A 19,053-nucleotide genomic window follows, 5' to 3' on the forward strand; every position below is an offset into this window, starting at 1 on the left:
GAATTGCATTGGAGCAGACTTGATGGAGAGCCACAACATGGAAAACTTTCAGTCTAATTTTTTTCCTCTCTGCCTACCATCACTTGCTACAGTTCCCTCCATGTCCCCTCTCTTGCTTCCCTGCTTGGATGGGTAATTGGATTTCAGTGGTGAGCCCGGGGTCTACTCTCTTAGAACTTTCTGGAAGGTCAGAGGTGGCAGGGCAACACCGTGGCACAGTTAATCTGTCCCTGGACAGCTCTGGGTAAGTCAGGAGAAATGGCACTGTGTGTGCATGCCTATGTGCATGTGACAGAGAGATTTTGTGTGAATGTGTGTGGCAGGTAACGGTCATCCTCTCTGTGCAGTCCCAGTATTCTTGGATGGGAGGAATAACAGAAGGAGGAAACACTGATTCTGTCTTAGTCATTTATTAGGAGGTGACCCACTCTCCACAGACTGAAGGAGACACTGAAGAGGAAACTTGCAGACACTGGCAAGCCTTACCTACGGTTACTTAACATATTCTCAGATATCAGCCAACACTCAAGGTCACTTACAGGCAATGTATACCCCTATCTAAGATAAGATCAAGTTGGCAAGATAGGACAGTGATTCTTATGGTGCACTGCAATAACACACGTATAGGAAAATTAGAAAACTGCATCTTAGACTACTGACCCTATAATGGGGACATAGCAGGTATTGTACAGTTTCAAACAGATTAATTGATGTGTAACATGACATCTGTTAAGGGGGGGACATAGGAGAGATGTTTACTGTAGCCTGTGAGAAATGCAAGAGGTTCAACAACCATTTGGTTGGGATAAGATGGAAGAAGCAGCACAACTTGGAACAAAAACAAAAAGTCTGGAAAACGTGGGACACATGCTGTGAGCTTATGACATTTGTGTTGCAGAAAACATATTCATTCGTGTTGTTTGACTTGCACTGAAGCAGACCTCTGCTGTTTTGTTGTTATATCCAGTTCTGATATCATTCTTGTACACTTCGGAGAATGTGTGCGGATATGGTTTTGTGTATCTCTGGGACTCTGACTTGTGGTAACTTTGAAAGAATACATTATCTACCTAATCACAAACTAGGTTTCGTGTTTACACCATTGCCCCAAGTTTTGTTTTGGTTTGTGTGCATGCCTGTGTTTGTATCTCATTAGAAAGAGAGTAGAATATTTAGGAGGGCCCAAGCGATTTATCATACTAATGAACATAATCCAGAGGGGAAGGGACACAATTTTGGGTAAGAGAGGGGGCTGGTGAGGGAGGGAGATGTGAGAGAAACTTGCAGAATTGCAGAGAAAGGGATCATTAGAGATGCCAAACCAGGACAAATCTTATAAGAAAGCACTGTTGTCCACATTGACACTAAGCATTAATACGTTGGTTATTAATGTTTGGTGTCGCATCACTTTACATATAATATTGCAATTCCAAAAATATCCATCCATCCATCCATCCATCCATGGATGGATGGATGGATGGATCTTAGGTAAATCTAGTGAAATAAAGACAGGAAGAATGCCATATTTTATATCTCTCTCTCTCTCTCTCTCTCTCTCTCTCTCTCTCTATCTATATATATATATATATATATATATATATATATATATATATATATAGATATAGATATAGATATATCCATAGTGTTATGACACACGATGTTCTTACTCTCAGCACAGCTGAATGAGAGGATCACTGAGCCATGCACAAACGAATCTTATTCACTCAACAAGAAGACATGAATATAATGTTTCTGTTGTGAATATTAAAACAAGAAGTAAATAAAATAAAGATGACAAGTTGTTAAGAGGAGCAGTTACTGCATCTGCTTTATTCTGACTGATTGCTTGAATGCTATGAGATTGCTCACAGATGGAGGAGCCTTTGAACATGTCGCAATAATATGAAGAACTGTTCATGCACCAGTGATAGAGCGTGGACATGCGTATACTTAGAACTGGGTGCATGTGGCACAGGCACGCATATACTGATTGTGTGTCAAACTGAAGGACTCTAGTGCTCATTGCAAAATGAGTTAAAGAGAAAGGAGCTTGGAGAAACCAGGGAAGATGACTGCCCATGAAAAATAAAACAAGAGAGTGAAGGAGACAGAGGGTGTCTTGGGACAGGAAGCTAAGATATGAGAACTCTCATTGGTGGCCTTGCTTTAACTTCGGCTTCTGTTTTCACTGCAGTGCTTCTGGTTTCTTACTGTGGAGCATTATTCACAAAACAGTGTAGCTGCTTTTTTTATCAGAAGTGGCAGAGTGTCCTGGTTACAGAGACTTCTCTGGATTGACGTTTAATCACCACAATCAAACACAGAAGCTTCCTCAAGGAAACTCCTGGCTGTAGATAAAATTAAATATAACCTTACTGCTATATATCACATGTGCCATGAAGTTGCAAGAAGCAAAACTCATATGAATCAATAAAACATTATATACTGAAAAAAGATAAGTGAAGTGCCTTTCATAACAGACGAAGCAGGAACTGTTCAGTATAGATTCTTCTTCCCCCCTAACATTTGGAGCTTGGCATTTAAACCCAAAATATATTCTTATTAGTGATAATAAGACAATGTATTGGCTGGCTGGATGGATGGTTGTCAAGAAAATATCACCCTTTGCTATACAGTATGTTAACATATAAATGTTAATGTATGCATGTTAGGATGCTTTTTGTTCCTTATTGAATCTTTGCATTTCTTATACTGTGGTGGTTGTATATTGTAAGTTTGTTCACCTATGAAGAAATGAACAGTCCCTAATTTTTTGGTAGTTTCAAAAAGGAGATCTGGGGCACCCTTTCGGTTGAGGTCAGTTAAGGGCTCGTTATCTCTGCGAAATTCAGCATGAAGCGGCAGTAGCAGCCCGCCAGACACAAGAACAGCCTCAACTCTTTTTTGGTCTCAGGACACAGGCAGGCTGTAATGGCTGTTATTTTCTCCATACGGGTGCGCACTTGCACGCCTCCTGCTAACCCAGATACTATACCTCCCTCTGTCCAACGGTTCACAGTCAACACGTTTGGGGGAGGCGGACACACCTGAGCTGCATCGGCTCATCACGCTTCCCCTGCATATCAGAGTGTGCTGGCTCCTGAAGTGTTGTTTTTCTTATTGGTGTGCACAGTTGGGGGCTGAAAAGCTGCAGCCGAGAGTGTAAAGGAACAGCAACTGGAATAAATAAAGAGGATGCTGAAAAGCGTTGAAATGTGGTCAGGTGCGTCATTCTTGCCACAATACGATAATATCATCCAAGTAGGCAGCAGCATGTAGCATGCGAGCGCAGCAAAAATTGTTTGACAAATGCCATCTGTTGCACAGGCGCTGTTGACGTTCCTGGGCCTGGAGCAAATTCTACCAATAATAACCTTCCCAATATGTGTAGCTTTGCTCTCAGGTCCATAATGTATTGAATCTCATTCTTATCTGGGCTTGGACCTTCCTTTCAGTTTTGCAGGAGTGCAAACTTCGAACAACAGAGGGTCTAGCTAGTGATCCGAGTTTATCCTCGTGAATGAACTTATGAATCCTGTTCAGCCTCATTGCCTGGAAAATGATTTCTCCATGTCCCATGGAGTGAATCGCTGGAAAGAACGGGCCTTTCCAAGAAGCCTCCACTGTCTCCTCCTGCCCAGAGTCAGCATTGGACGACCTTGCATCATCACTTGAGTGCAGCAAAGAAACGCTTGTTACAACGGGTTATTAAATACCAGCCGATCTGTTCCCAAATTTTAAGGATGCATCAGGTAGGAGCTTTGCCCTTGTATCTAATTTTCAGAGGCATTAAGGGATACTTGTGCATGTCCCCATGTACATACCTAACCTTCACCCACTAAGGCCAAGACCTGGTGTCTGGATGTCCCCTGAAAGCAGCAGGAGCAGCTGAGTCCATTCTTCAGCAGCGACCAGAATCTCCAAACTTTGGTCTGATGTTTGGGCTGGTCCTGTAGTTGGTCCAGCTGTCACTAGTTCACCAAAGCCTGCTCCAAATGCATGGCAGCCAGCTCCACTATCATCTGGGCCATTGCTTCCATAGGATGTGCTGGTTGCTGGTCCTTCATTGTAGAAGCTTGGATTTTGGCACAACTTGTGATATCAGGGCGGAGTACACACAGCGTTGCAGGACAGTGAACGTTTATTTACAGTATACCTTGTTGCCAATGTTGGTTTCCAGCCCCTCCCGTCTGCACCAACTTGCACAACGGGACCTCTTCCAGGTCCAGATGTGCTACTGAAATAGGGTAGACATGATGAAAATAATGAGCCTCAGCTGTGCCAACCAGCCTCTCTTGACACTGTCCCCTGAATCCACAGTGACTCATGAATGATCCCAGATGGTTGTGGACCACTGTGACCCGGTCCTTATTCATTTGAACCTTGTCACCATGATTGTCACAAAAATTGATTGAAAATAGTGGACAAGTTAACTTCATGAAGTTAGTGGCCATGTGTCTGTAAAATATTTAATTCAGTTTGTTAACATTTAACAGTGTCATTGCTCTATCCATCATTTGACATCAATATTTGCTCATCCTTCCAACCTTTTAGCACATATATCTCTATCTCCATTCCTCACCTAAGACTTTTTATCAAGAATGTCCACCCAGTCAACCATTATATTAGCTTCTCTGCCACTGTCATCACCACTCACATGTCTGTCACTGATCCTCATCTGTTTCAGTCAAGAATGTTTAATTTCATTTATCCATTACTGGTATTAGATGTAGTACACATTCTTCTCATTATATGTTCTCTTGTCAGCCAAGTCAATGGTGTTGAGAGGAATAAATATAAAATGTTTTTTTATAACTCATCAGTTTTCCATCCATCCATCCATCCATGCGTCTTCTTCCGCTTATCCGGCTGGGTTGCTGGGGCAGCAGCCTAAGCAGAGAAGCCCAGACCTCCCTCTCCCAGGCCACCTCCTCCAGCTTGTCTGAAGGAACACCAAGGCGTTCCCAGGTCAGCCGAGAGATATAATCTGTCCAGCATGTCCCGTGCGAGCTGGAGGCCATCACCCGATGAACAGAACCACATCATCTGCGAATAGCAGAGGTGAGATTCTGAGACCACCCAAGTGAAGGTCTTCTGCCACTTGGCTAGGACCCATGTCCTTTTTTCAGGCTGTGTCCAGCTGGGCCCCATGGACTACGCCCCAACCACCAGACGCTCACCCTCGGGCCCTGGTAAACCTATTCTGGGCAGGGTTAACTGTTCCTTTGATCGTGTACTCCTAGGGGGGTTCTGAATCGCTTTTTGTCTAGTCCCTCACCCAGGACCAATTTGTCATGGGAGACCCTACGAGGGGGCAAAAGCCCCAGGACAGCATAGCCCCTGGGATTCCTTGGACACACAAACCCCCTCCACCACGGTAAGGTAGCAATGCATGGTGGGAGTAGCGATTCGTGGATATGGAGAGTTTTCCACTCATCCATATTTTTTTTCATAAGTCACATTACCTACTTTTATTTATTTTATACATTTTATTTATTTGTTTTGATGTTTATTTTGTTTTGATTCTTTTTGCCTAAATGAAATTCAGAATGATTTATTCCATTTCATTTTTAAATAACGCTCTTCTTCCTCTCTGAAACTGGCAACAGGCATCCTGTCACTGCCGTTGAAACACTGTTTCTTCCACCTTGATTTAAAAGTTTGCTGTGTAAGCTTTCTAAAATGAGTTCAATGCCAAATGATCCCTTAGCAAAAAAAAAGTAAACTTTATGACTTTTACTGTCTATACCGTCTTGTTTATTTCCATCTTCTGTCCTAGCTTTGTCCTACAACATTAGGCTGTGTTTACTACCTAGCTTTTAACACAGACATCTGCACATCTACATTCATATGCACATGCACATACACCTGTACAGACACTTTCATGCACGTAAACGCAGCAATATCCCTTTGCAGCAGGAGTTGTAATCTGGGTGGATAATACAGCTTTCTGATGCTTTGTCAGATTAATCCCTGTCCTCATCGTCACTCTAGGTCCTCTTTGAAGCTTGAAGGGGAAATCAAATGCAAGTGTGTGTATATATTGTGTCTTTGAAAGATATAGAGAAACAGAGGAAGAAAGAGAATGATAAGTGTGTGTCTTCTTTAAGTGCTGTTTGTAGATATGCATTATCTGTCAATCTACTTGATACACAGAGACAATCACAGTTCATAGACGGCTTTGATCTGAATGTGCCCTTTCGATGACTGTGGGTATCCACTTTCAAAGTTTCCTTTTTATAAGCTGTGTTTTGCCTTCATTCAGACCTGACAAAAGGCAATATCAGATAAACATGTTAGGGCATAAGCAAACATGTTTTAATTAAATTTATGAACATTGACAATGTGTCCAGAGCCTTATTCTAATGGTGCTAGACACCAAGATACCCAACTTAAATCAAAATGTCTTCTCTACTCTTAGTTAGACAGCATTACCTTCCACTAGTATTGTTGTGTATTGACTATTATCACATGTTAGTATTGTGAACTTCTTTGCAAAAAAAACACAGTTGTGGGGTTGTAGCTAACTGTATTTAACCGGTTTTTATTGCAGTGTTCTCTCTTTGGTCTCTCTGAGCTGAGGATTCTTGTATCACATGAGATTGATCGACTTTATCCTCATGTCTGCCATTCCTTTACCAACTCAGTTGTACTCCTCTGGCCTCTCCTTTTACCTGTACAAAGTGGATCTAATTATACTAATCTCTGTATCAAAATCCTGTGTAGATATGCTTCAGCTAAGACAAAACTCTGCTGAAACACTAATTTTAAAAAAAATGTCACAAAATGTAAGTCGTAAAAGCTGTAAGTCTTGAAAACCACTTCCTTGTCTCATGCTCTAAAGCAAAGCCAGTCTCTAACATCCATGAAATATCCTGCCTTACCAGAGTGTCTGTGTAGTTTCTGTCTTTTCCTGACCTTACTGCAAGAAACCAAGAAATCATCATTAAGAAGGCTCAGTTTGCTTTTAACCCTGTCAAATTCTCAGTAGGAAAGTACCAAACCAAAAACAATCTTTAAAAGGCCAATGTTGGCTTGTGGAAGTTGTGAAAGTAACATCAAGACCTCTAAAGTTAATATCATACTTGACATATAACAGACATATAAGAAGAATTAAATAAAAGTAATCAGTAGTTCAAAACAGAAAGCTTAAAACAGTCAAGTCTCTTACATTGTCCCATTGTCTTTCTTTTTAACACACACACACACACACACACACACACACACATAATTACAAATTCCAGAACTCTCACTGAATAGGCAGCCACTGTCAGTAGGTATGATAATAAGATGATCTTTCACCTTTGGCATTTATATACTATAAAACTGACAGCAAACTGGCAGCACAAACACACACCGGTAAGGACTGAAACACGCATACAAATTTGCAGATTTATAATTATGCAAACAAGACTTTAAGAGCTTTTTCTGCGTTGATTTATATTTATTTTTTCTCTCTTATTTTCTATGAATGTCTGTTGCCTCTTCTCAGTGTGTCTTCATGTATCTTCAGGTGTCTGAGGTAGATGAGAAGTGACTGTGGTGTCTCCATGTGTCATGGATGGAAACAGGGTGATGACTCTTCTAAATGGACAGCCTGCAGCAACCATCATCCAGACACTCATTTGCATTCAAATTCATAACTTGTCTAAGTGTGCTTGTGTGTTTGTGAATGTGTTTGTGGTCTAACTATTGAATTTAACCACATTTATTGGGTACAACATGCAAGTAGTAGTATGCCATGTGTGTTTTTTGGATTTTTGTATGTGCTCACATACATAAATGCACATATGTGTGTCTGTAATATATGTTTGAGGAAGTCACAAGAGGTAACAAGTTGTGGGGATTTTTCATGCAAACACACACCCGCACGCGCGTGTGTGTCACAAGGTGTCAGCTTGCAAATTGGTTTCTCTCCTCTGGGCTGACAGAGTTGACAAGCCCTTTATGAGAGGCATAAACAAGGGTGCTTTACCCCCTCCCAACACTCTCCGTGCTTTCAAACTTAAAGTCTCAAATCTCATTTTAAACTGATGAACCTAATGCTGCTTTACTCTTAGTGCCCACTTATCTGCGGGATTATAGTATCACCTTGTTTTAAGGCACTATAATTGTAAAACATGAAGTTGATGTGATTCTTTGCAGACATACAAATAATGTAGAGTTTGAGTAATTGATGCTGCTGCATTCTTGGGGCTAAAAGTGTAGGGTGGCTGGGTTTGTGAATGAGTAAAAATAAAAATACCCTGGGCTTTATACAAAAACATATTTGCTCCCTCTCTTATTTCTTATTTTTTGTGTATTTGTCAGACTTTCATATTTCAGATCATCAAAAATTTTTAATATTAGACAAAGATTACCTGAATAAATAAAAAATATATTAAAATATATCCAAATCTAGCTAGCCCTATGTAAAAAATTAATTGTCCCCAAGCCTAATAACTGATTGCAAGCATTTGTGATAACTGGCAATGAATCTTTCACATCATTGGGAAGGACATTTGGCCCACTGCTCTTTGCAGAAGTCTTTTAATTCAGCTAGATGGGAATTTTGAGGTTATTGTTGACTAAAATTTCCACTTTAAAATTTGTTTGATGATCTAAAAGATGAAAAGAAAGGACACTCATTCAGTTCTAAGTTTTTATGTATCAGAAGAACCCACACAGTTTCCTTAGGGATTAATAAGGTATTATGATTCTGATGACAAAAAATGGTCTGGCCTGTGATTCAGCTTGTAGAACTACCTTTAGCAGGAATAACCTGCAGGAATTATTTTTTGCATTACTTTATCAGTCTCTCGCATGGTTACAGGAATGCTGGCTACCTGTTCTTTACAATGTTGCATTAATTCCCTGATGTATGTGGGCATTTGTTTTTCATTCTTTTAAGGTCCAGCGTATTTCAATCAAGTTGACTTTTACTAGGCCAGGGGTCTCAAATTCCAGTCCTCGGCACTGGTGTCCTGAAACCTTTCCATGTGTCCCTGCTGCAACACACCTGAATTAAATTAGTAGGTCATTAGCAACACTCTTTAGAACTTGACTGTATACTGAGGTGGCAACCATTAACCCTACTCAAGTAAATTTAAATACATGGAACTAAATATAAGGGTTTAGGAAAATGTACTTCTAAAAGTATTTTTATTGCACCATGTTTATTCACTCATGAGCCGCTGTAACATATTTCAAATGGCTGAATTGCCATCTCAGCATGCAGTCAAGTTCTATAGTCTTGCTAATGACCTACTAATTTTATTTAGGTGCATTGCAGCAGAGACACATGGAAAACTTTCAGGACACCGGGCCTCGAGGACTAGAGTTAACACCTGTTGTCATGGCTGCTGGGGCAGACGTGTGGAGTGAAGACAGATGGAACCCAAATGTAGACACAGACGAGGACTTAAACTGAAAATGTGCCTTTTATTGAGGCAGCCCAAAACTATAAACAAAAACACAGGAATACTAATACTAAGAAAACTAGAACTAGAAACAAGTAAAAAGAAACTAAAGACTTGAGAAAGGCAACGCAACACATGGAATACTGGAACATGGGAAATTTCATGGATGATACACAGACAAACCAGCAATAAACAGAGGAAGACACATGGCTTAAATACACAGAGGGATAACGAGGGAAGGAGACACAGGAGGAGAGCACAGCTGGGAGTAATCAAAAATGGCGAGACCAAGGGGAAGCAAAACTAACATAGACACAGACTGTCAAAGTAAAACAGGAAACATAACACAAAGGCGCGGTGTTGACAAGGGGATATGTCTGACAGGGGAGACAGAGCAAACATGGAACACAGAGACAGAAACCCAAAGACTAAGAACACTAAATAACACTGAAACCAAAGACTTGAGACTCTAAATGAGACAAAAGCAAAGACTATTAATAATAAACAACACAAAACACTGGGTCACAGACCCAGGACACCTGTGGACTAGGTTGTTGTAACATATTGATTCTTTTCTTTTTCATCTGTTCTGTTGTAAATATACTGTTGTGTTTAGAATCATTGTCCTGTTGCATGATCAAATTTCAGCCAAGGTTTAGCTGTCAGGCAGATGGCCTCATTTTTTACTTTAGAATGCTTTGGTATACAAAGGAGAAAAAATGAAAGGTTCCCAGGTACTTGGGATGCATCAACCTTTCACTACCAATGCTTGGAAGCTGGTATAAGGTGTTTTTGTTGATGCACTGTGGTTGTTCGGGGTTTTTTTTTTTCAAACATGGATTACAGCAAAATGTCTCCATTTATATACGGCTTTTGTTGTTTCTTCAAATCCAGATTTGCAACCTTAAGCTTTTTCTTTTTTCTCTTCTTAAAAACAAGCCATGCTTGTTCTGTTTTCTTCTAATTTAACTCTGATGAACTTTAACAGTTAAAATACTAATTGAGACCTGTAGAGTCTGTTGTGTAACACTTGGGTCTTTTTTGCAGTGTCTCCACTGTCACCAATTGTCTTTAACACAGTCCACTTGTGAATAATCTGTTTGACTGTAGAATGATGGAGTTGTTGTTTGGAAGTGGCAACACTTGCTAATGGTCAATTAATCAAGTCCATTTGATTAGCCCGGCTTCTATTTACTCTCTTAACTTTTATGGAGGTAGTAAAAGTGTACTAAGTTCTTCACACACTGCTTCTGCATTTTGATTTAGTTTCTGTTAAATAAATAATGACACTGGTGTAATATGTCATGTGTTGTTGTTCAGCTCAGGTGAGGAGCAGGGCTTACAAAATAACAGTTCCTGTAATTTGTTTAAGGTGTACAAAAACAACAAATTTGAACTGGTAATATTCTATACGAAGGCGCTGGTAGGCAATTCGATAACTTTCCTGGTCTTTGAGCTAAGCTAAATCAGATGTTAGTTGTAGTTTAATTTTTTAAAAATTTTATCATAAACTTTTACAAACAAAGGAAGAGTATTTCCCACAATGTTGAGCTTCTCTGTTAAATTCAAAGGAAAACATGCCGTGATGATATCTAACCTGACCATGCTCATTTAAAAAAAATATATATAACTTTTAGTTTTACCTATGCATCTTTCAGTGGAGAAAAAAAAAATTTTTTTTGTCATTTAAATGTATTTGCATCTGCATAAGAGTGAGGGGCACTGGGAGGGAGAAAGTGCACACTTGTATGCACACTTGTGAGTGTGCATGCTTGCATGCTTCTGTGTATGTGTGCCCATCCCTCTATCCATCAGTAATGAACAGCCAGTTAATGAAGGAGCCTTTGCTCCTTCCATTCCACCAGCCGGGAAATAATTATCTTGTGTCTGAAGCCATTCTCCATCTGTACCACACTCTACGGCTTCATTTAGCTCTCTAAAAACCTAAATTCTTTTTTTTCTTCCTCTCTTTCTTCCAATCCATTCTCTAACCATTTTTGCTGCAGCTTCACACTCCACCTGTCTCTCTCTTGTCTTAACTATGATGAATGAATTTACTCTATTAAGTGGCGGATGATTGTAAGACTGACTTTTGATGTTTTAATAAAGCATTTAATAGAGTTTTCTATCTGAAGGCCTTTGAGTGTGCATATACGTGTGTGTGTTTGTGTAGGTGTGTGTGTAGGTGTGTGTGTGTGTTTGGTCTCATTTGCTCATTTGGACATATTCATTGTAAAAGAATAATGTCCCCTACACCTCAGAGGTCCAACATGACTCTTTTCTCATGGTCCTTTTCTTTCTTTTGTCAATTATCCCATTCATTAAACATACACTACCTCTGCTTAATAACATTTGACCTTTCCATACCTTTCGTTCCTAATTTTCTGTGCTCAGCTTTTATTCAACCCAGTCTCTTTTAGTCCAAGTATTTTAAATTGTTTTGCTCGTGCTGCATTGTTTTGTTGATTTTCATTTATGACAAAGTGTCCGTCTGTTTTACATTTTAGAAGGAGCAGATGTATGTACTACCGGACACAGTTTGTTTCTGTACTTGAACATGTTTTTGCTTTCTCTGAAACGATCAACTTTTATACAGACATATACTCATTATATGTATTTATACCAACACATTTTTTAATTGAATCCATAGGAGTTTACAAAGAAGACTATTATAATAATAAACAATACCATGTTGTGCCAGTCACTCTAAGTAAGGGTCATTAAACAAAGAACATATTTCCTGCTGAAGATGTTCAAACTCATTACACTCACATCTGGAGAAATGAATGCCATGAGAGGTTTACGGTGTCTGTTTATATTCAGCTATGAGAAAACAGACAGAACAGAGACTAAAAGACAGATGGAAGAAAATGGTCAAGTTGGTTGGAAATGGGGGTCTGTATGTCTGAGCGTGAACTACTATGCCCTTACTCTGTCACACATGATGAAGAAGGTGGAAACCGATGCCAAAAAAGAAGGTAAAAGGCAAACAGAAGGTGGCACTGGTGCTATGCTACTAGAACGAAGTAACTTGTGTGGGAGAAACAGATTTAGAAAAAAGGTCAGCCTGCAGTGAAATGCATTGACAGGTTTCAGTGGTGGCAAATTCTGACTTTTTTATACTTGACAGGCTATATTTTCTTTTTTTCATGAGGTTCCCTGAGTTAAAGCTTCCGGCTTGGCAATCTAGAGGGCAAACAGATCTCTTTAAGCAAAGCTTCTAGTTGTAAAACTAGTTAAATTGCTAGCTATCAGCTTGCAGCATTTGGTTACCAGGCAGAATTTGCTGCTGATTTTTTTTTAGTTTTTACCTGTAAGGATAAAACTGTAATTACTTCAGTAATGAATTGTGAGGTCTATGCACACATAATAGATTTCAGTTAAAGCAGCCTGACCAGCTTTGGCAGTTTACAAGGTAAATCCAGTGGTAGTAAAACATGTGCTTGTTTTGTCACTCTTATAAACTCATACATGTTTGCTTGGGTCATTTCAGACAAAATGACTGATCTGACTTTGTAGTTGTAGGACATTTTTAAATTAATACCTCCTGCATAGTTTTTAATATGATTTTTTGCCTGTTTTATTGGATAGCAATAGTGAAGATGGTCCAGAAAGCAGAGAGAGGGGAAGTTACGCAGCTGCAGTTCAGTGGTAATTTTGATAACTGAAGCAAAATAGGCAGCTAGGTCATATGCACTGTACTGTCAACAATAGTTAGTATCAACATAGTTTCAATCAACAAAAATTAAATACGTGTGAATTTTGTTTTTCTTTTTTTTGTTTTACCTCAAAGTTACTAAAGGTACTGTTAAGAGGTTACTTAACAGGTAAGAAAAAGATAGCTCTACTGCTAACTTGCTCAGCTTCAGCTATGCGGATGTGTCTTTAGCATAAACTCCACCAAGGTGCAGATCCTTTAGGCTCTTGTCTCAAAGCCTTTTGCCTTTTCCCTTCACATTGCATTTTGATCCCTGTCCATCCTGTAAGCAGCAGAAATGTTGTGACTATGAGTAATCAGTTCTGTGTTCCAAGTCGCATGTGATGGAATTAAAGGAGGTGAAAGGTCACGGCCTGAACACCTTCTGTCACACTTGGGATCAGAAGCTCCAGCCCTCTCTAAATGGTGAATCACGTTAATTCACCTTCAGATCAGCTCCTTTTAAGTTCAGGCTGACAGTTCTGCAATTCAGCACTAAAGTAATAGTCCCTCATCAACCAAAGGACAGATTATAATATACTTCATTTATTTATGACATTAAAATTATAAAATAGATAAAAGAGGTGTGGAGTGCACATGCACTAGATAATTTTCATAAATCCCTTTTTCATATTTTTTAATAGAAAATCACTCCAGTTTCTCCTTCCATATTTTGGTTTTATTTTATCTGCAAGGTTGTATTAATATTTTAAAACTTCAAAATCTATTTTAATTACACCTTACTACATTCTCTCATCTCATCAGTTCTCAAACCAATTAAAGATTGATTACTAGAAGTATTTTATGTATCACTAAAGAAGGCTATGTTCTCTTTTCTTATTATTACGAGATGACAAGACAGGTTAGGAAGACAATAATAAATGCTCTCATTTAACCTACATATTTGAAAGGTGAGCTTATTATAAAAAAGTCATCTTATACAAGTTTCAATTTTCAATTTTATTTATATAGTGCCAAATCACTACAACAGCTGCCTCAATGCACTAGGAAGGAGCAAAATGAAGGGGAAAAAACATTTTATCGTATATTATGTAAAACAAAAATATAAACCCAACTTTAAATTTACTTTTAATTGCTTTCATTTACTTTTAATTTATTCTGGCATCATTTGATTTTCAGTCATTTCAAGTAAGCATCCATGCTATACTTGCAGTTAGGGAAATAATTATTTGAATCCTTAAGTCCTAATTTGAACTGCTTACAAAGAAACAAGCAGACTATAATTGTTACAAATTGTAGCACTCAGTGGAAAAACTGAGGGAAGCTCCATGGTACACATTTGATTGGGTTCATTTTTTGTGTTGTACTTTGACTAATGCATTCTTTTAATTTTGATGTGCATGAAACAAACCGCACTCGCTCAAGTCGGGAGTGTTGGACGGAGTTAAGTGTTGTGGGATTGGGGTCCTTTTATGAAAGGAGGTGGAAAGAGGAAACACAAGATTTCACCTTGTGCAGCATTAATGATTAGAAGAAGAGTGTGGGATAACCCCGGTACTAATGATCTCAAAGCAGCTGGGGTCACAGAAACAACCACAGTAAGAAGACAACTGGTAGCACATTATAGTTTAAAATCATATATTGCTTGCAAAGTACTCCTTTAAAAAAAAAGTCCATGTTCAGGCTCACCATGGTAGTGGAATCATAATGCTTTGGGGTGTGTTTCTGCCATGGGTACTGGAAAGGTGGTTGGGACCATATACTGGAAAATCTTGGATAATAACTTCCTTCCCCTAGGGAGGGCAATGAAAATACTTTGGTGGTCTTCCAGCAAGACAATGACCCAAGGCAAAGGCAACAGGGAAGTGACTTAAATGCGACTCAAATTTAGACTTTTTAACTTATACATAATAGAAAATGAATAGTGTTTGAGTTCATGAAAAAGGCAGTCATAAGGAAATATGTATCAGCTTTTCTGTGTCTGTCTCAAATAAATTGGGATCCATGTCAAACCTATTTACTGTAAATTAATGATGAAAGTAGGCACTTTGATTTCATGCATTAGTTCTGGACTGCATATTTTGAAGTCTCAGTGTTGTTTTTGTAGAGCCAGAGATTTCCATATTTGGAGTGTGGGGTTGTAGAATTTCACTAATCAAAACTGAACCACAAACCTCTTGGGTGGGTTTGACGCAGCAAGCCACATTTGTTAGATAATTTCCTTAAAACTGCTAAAATATAAGGCAACAGCAGCACATGCTGGCAAAGTACATTTCAGTTAGTAGAGGTGACTTCAGGCAGGCAGCAGTGGGCTAAACACTTTGCGTCCAAACATTTTCTCAGATTCTCTATGACATACATAAAATGCATGCTCTCAAGCGGAATGAGGCATTACTATGACTGCTCACACAGACTCTCAAGAGAAATTATCACTGCTGACCAATACCAGTAACGACCCTCCACTCTTTAATTTCTTTCACCATTTCTCCAGACTATAGCTGCTAATGATGCCACCCGATTCTGACAGGAGACTATTCCCCCACCCACTCCTCTCTTCATGAAAAGATGTGACTAAGCTGCAAAGCTAATGAGGAGAGGACATATTTTGGAAAATGTGGCGCTGAGAGTCAATGTGAATTCTGCTGTCAGTATTAATGAATCAAGATAAAATTGGCAGATGGCAGAAAGACGACAACAACAACAACACCAAGATCAACAACAACAATAATAATAATAAGAAGAAGAAGAATGAGTTGCCATTTTCTCATGTTTTTCAAAATAAAAATAAAAGGGAAACAGAAAAGAACTTATCATGCTTGAATCTAGCTTGTTTGCCTCCTGTTGAATAAAATCATGGGCAATACATGTTATTGTTGTGGACTATGGATCTCTTTCAGATGAATGAACAGAGCCATCCTATCTGTGAACTTCACCATTCATTAAACACTCATGATAAAGGTCAGTCAACAGGTTTTATGGGAATGCCGGGAGACATCATAGCAACAGGTTGAGATGACATCACTCCCTGTGCTCTGCTGCAGGCACAAGATTGACCTAAAAACCCATCTGGCTGTGTGGATATGTCTGAGTAAAAGGCATTTAACCAGACAATTTGAGATGAAACCTTTGCTGTTCAAAAGCTTGTGTATGCAGTTTCTTTGAGCATTTGTAGGTGTTTGTAAGTGCATTTAGTGTTGGCAAGAAACAGGATCCAATCGCAGAACTTCTTAAATGGCAACAGAGAGTTTCTTTACAGTGAAAAAAAACCAAGGTGCAAACAGTTTCAATAAGTCGTTGATTACTCCGTGACAATAATCCCAGCTCCCAGTAAAGAGAATCCTTCTCCAACACACACTCTCCAGAGCTCCCACAGAAATATTTACAAAATCTCAATCTCAATCAAAAGCTCGCTCCAACACAGTCCACAGTTTCCTGGGCACAACAAAGCACAATGATTAGTTTCCTTTACCTTGACGAGATACTAACAAGTTTTACCTTTTGCATGAGCCGGGGTAGCACTGACTTGTCATTCAACAGTCTGGACTAGCTTGAGCTGGGAGACATGAAAATAATTGTGAATTCCCACATTGCTGGTTGAATTTAAACAAATAGACACAGCGTTAATTATGGACTGGATCTCAAATGGATCAATAAAACAAGGGGTGAGTTTTTTAGATTCAGTCCATAATGGAATGTTTCTGATTGACAACCACACCTTCTGACCTGGTTGGTGTGGCAGAGTGGGGACCATGTGATGGTCGGCCACGCATTTATTCTGTTCTTTGGTCCTAAGGAGAGCCACCCAGGTGCACCTTCAAAAGCAGCAGCAATGACAAAGGTGGTGTTGGACTGACGGGACAGCATACTCTCCTTCAGTTGCGGACAGAAGTGAGGGTTGATACCCAAGTGAGACCTCGAACATGGACAGACAAGTTGCTGAAAAGGTTGTGGGCAAACTTCATCCAGAAGAGATGTGAACTCCACAGAGACTGGTTAGATGATGCGAGACAGTGGAGAGTGGCCTCCAGCTCTTGATTGGCCCTATATGCTTAACCATTGATCTGACTCTGCTTAACCAGGTCAGCCTCTCGTCAGGATAACGAGAGGTCTTGTTCTGTGAACAGGTGGAGCAAGCAGAGACAAAGTCTTGGACATCTTGGGTAAAGAATGGTTGCCAAAAAAATGCTGCATGAAAGAGAGATTGCGGTTCTTACCTGGTTGGCAAGCAAATTTAGCTGAGTGTTCCCAGTTAATCACCTTTCCACGGACAGCAACCTGTAGGTAATGGTTAGGTTAAAACCTGTGAAGACGCACCTGATGGGCATTCAGCCACTTAGCTATTTGCCGATAAACAAGGCTTTTGTGGTCCATCCATATCACCAGTGGATGTGCCTTCCCTTCCTGCCTGATGACGAAAAGCTCCATGTCATAATTCCATGTCATAATTTCTTTCTGCTTGAGAGAGACAACACGAGAAAAAGACACATGGGTAGAGTTTACCATCCACCTCCCTATGAATGGCTTGGAGAGGTCAGCCTGAACCTGGATGAGTCCTGAGGCAAAGCGATGTTTCAGCATGTCCAAAGCCTGATGAGCAGAGGTGCACTACTGAAAGGGAATCGGCTGAAGTCACCAATAAAAAGTCAATAGAAGTTAGCAAATCCTAGAAACCTTTGGAGCTGTTCTCCATTCAGGGGCTCTGGTCACCACAGCCTCGATCTTGCCTGGGTCTGCCCACAGATGACCTTTGTCCACAACTAATCCAAGGAAAGAAACAGACTGGATATGAAACACACATTTTTTGCCTTTAACATAGAGGCAATTCTCCACCAGATGCTGCAAAACTTGACAGACATGTTTCTCATGTTCTGACATGACTTAGAAAAGATGAGGATAACATCCAGATACACAAAAACAAAGTGGTTAATGAAGTGTCTTAGGATGTCGTTCACAAAGGCCTGAAACATAGCGGGGCTTTGATGAGTTGAAATGGTATGACCAGATATTCAAAATGGCCAAGATGTGTATTAAAAGCAGTCTTCCATTCATCAACTTCTGTGTGACAGGACAAGTGTGATTGTGTCATGTAGAAAAGCCATGTAGTTAGCGGAAGCTGTCAGAATTCCTCCTGAGATGTGTGCAAACCTGGTGACCAACTACAAGAAATTCCTTTTTGCTGTGGTTTTTTTTCACCAATCACCAAATCAAGTTTGGTTTGGGGATCAAATACTTATTTCACTCAATGACATGCAAATCAATTAACAGCATAACTCATGTAATGCATTTTTTTTCTGGATTTTTAGTTGATATTCTGTCTCTCTCCATTAATATGAAACTACCATAAAACCTAGAGACTGTTCATTTCTATGTAAGTGAGCAAACTTACGAATTCACCAATGATCAAATAATTATTTCCCTCACCTTATACACAGACAAAGATTGATATCAACCTTTGTCAGGCATATCACAATCAGGCATACAACAATAGCGTTTGGAGAATATATGTCTACAATATATGCCTAACTTCCACAGATATTGGTAATAATTTTTTGTGTCCAGCAACAATGGGTATCTCAAACAGCTGAGGCAGGCTGTTGGAACTGCCTGTATTTAAGTTTGCCAGGGTTTTAAAGTTAAAGGCCATAAGATACATTATAGAAGCTGCAGAGAAAGTCACTAGCTGGCGTTGGATCAAATATATCTGTGGGGACTTACTGCAAGGATATGATCAGGGCCTTATGAATTGGGACATCCAGATGGCATGTCTTGCACAAAAGCTTTCCAAATGCTGGGGAATTACTAAATATGATTATGTCATAAGAAGACAAGTTAATTCAATGTGTACATGTAACACTGCATGCAATGCAATGGGTGTGCCATGATTATATTTGAAAAATTACTAAATGTATATGTATCTAAGAATACAAAAAAATACATTTCTAAATTCATTTAGTAAGAATTTGTTCCAAATTTCTTTTGACTACATTTCTCTATCCC

This window comes from Oreochromis niloticus, linkage group LG14, assembly GCF_001858045.2.
Source record: "Oreochromis niloticus isolate F11D_XX linkage group LG14, O_niloticus_UMD_NMBU, whole genome shotgun sequence".
NCBI classification, from domain to species: domain Eukaryota; kingdom Metazoa; phylum Chordata; class Actinopteri; order Cichliformes; family Cichlidae; genus Oreochromis; species Oreochromis niloticus.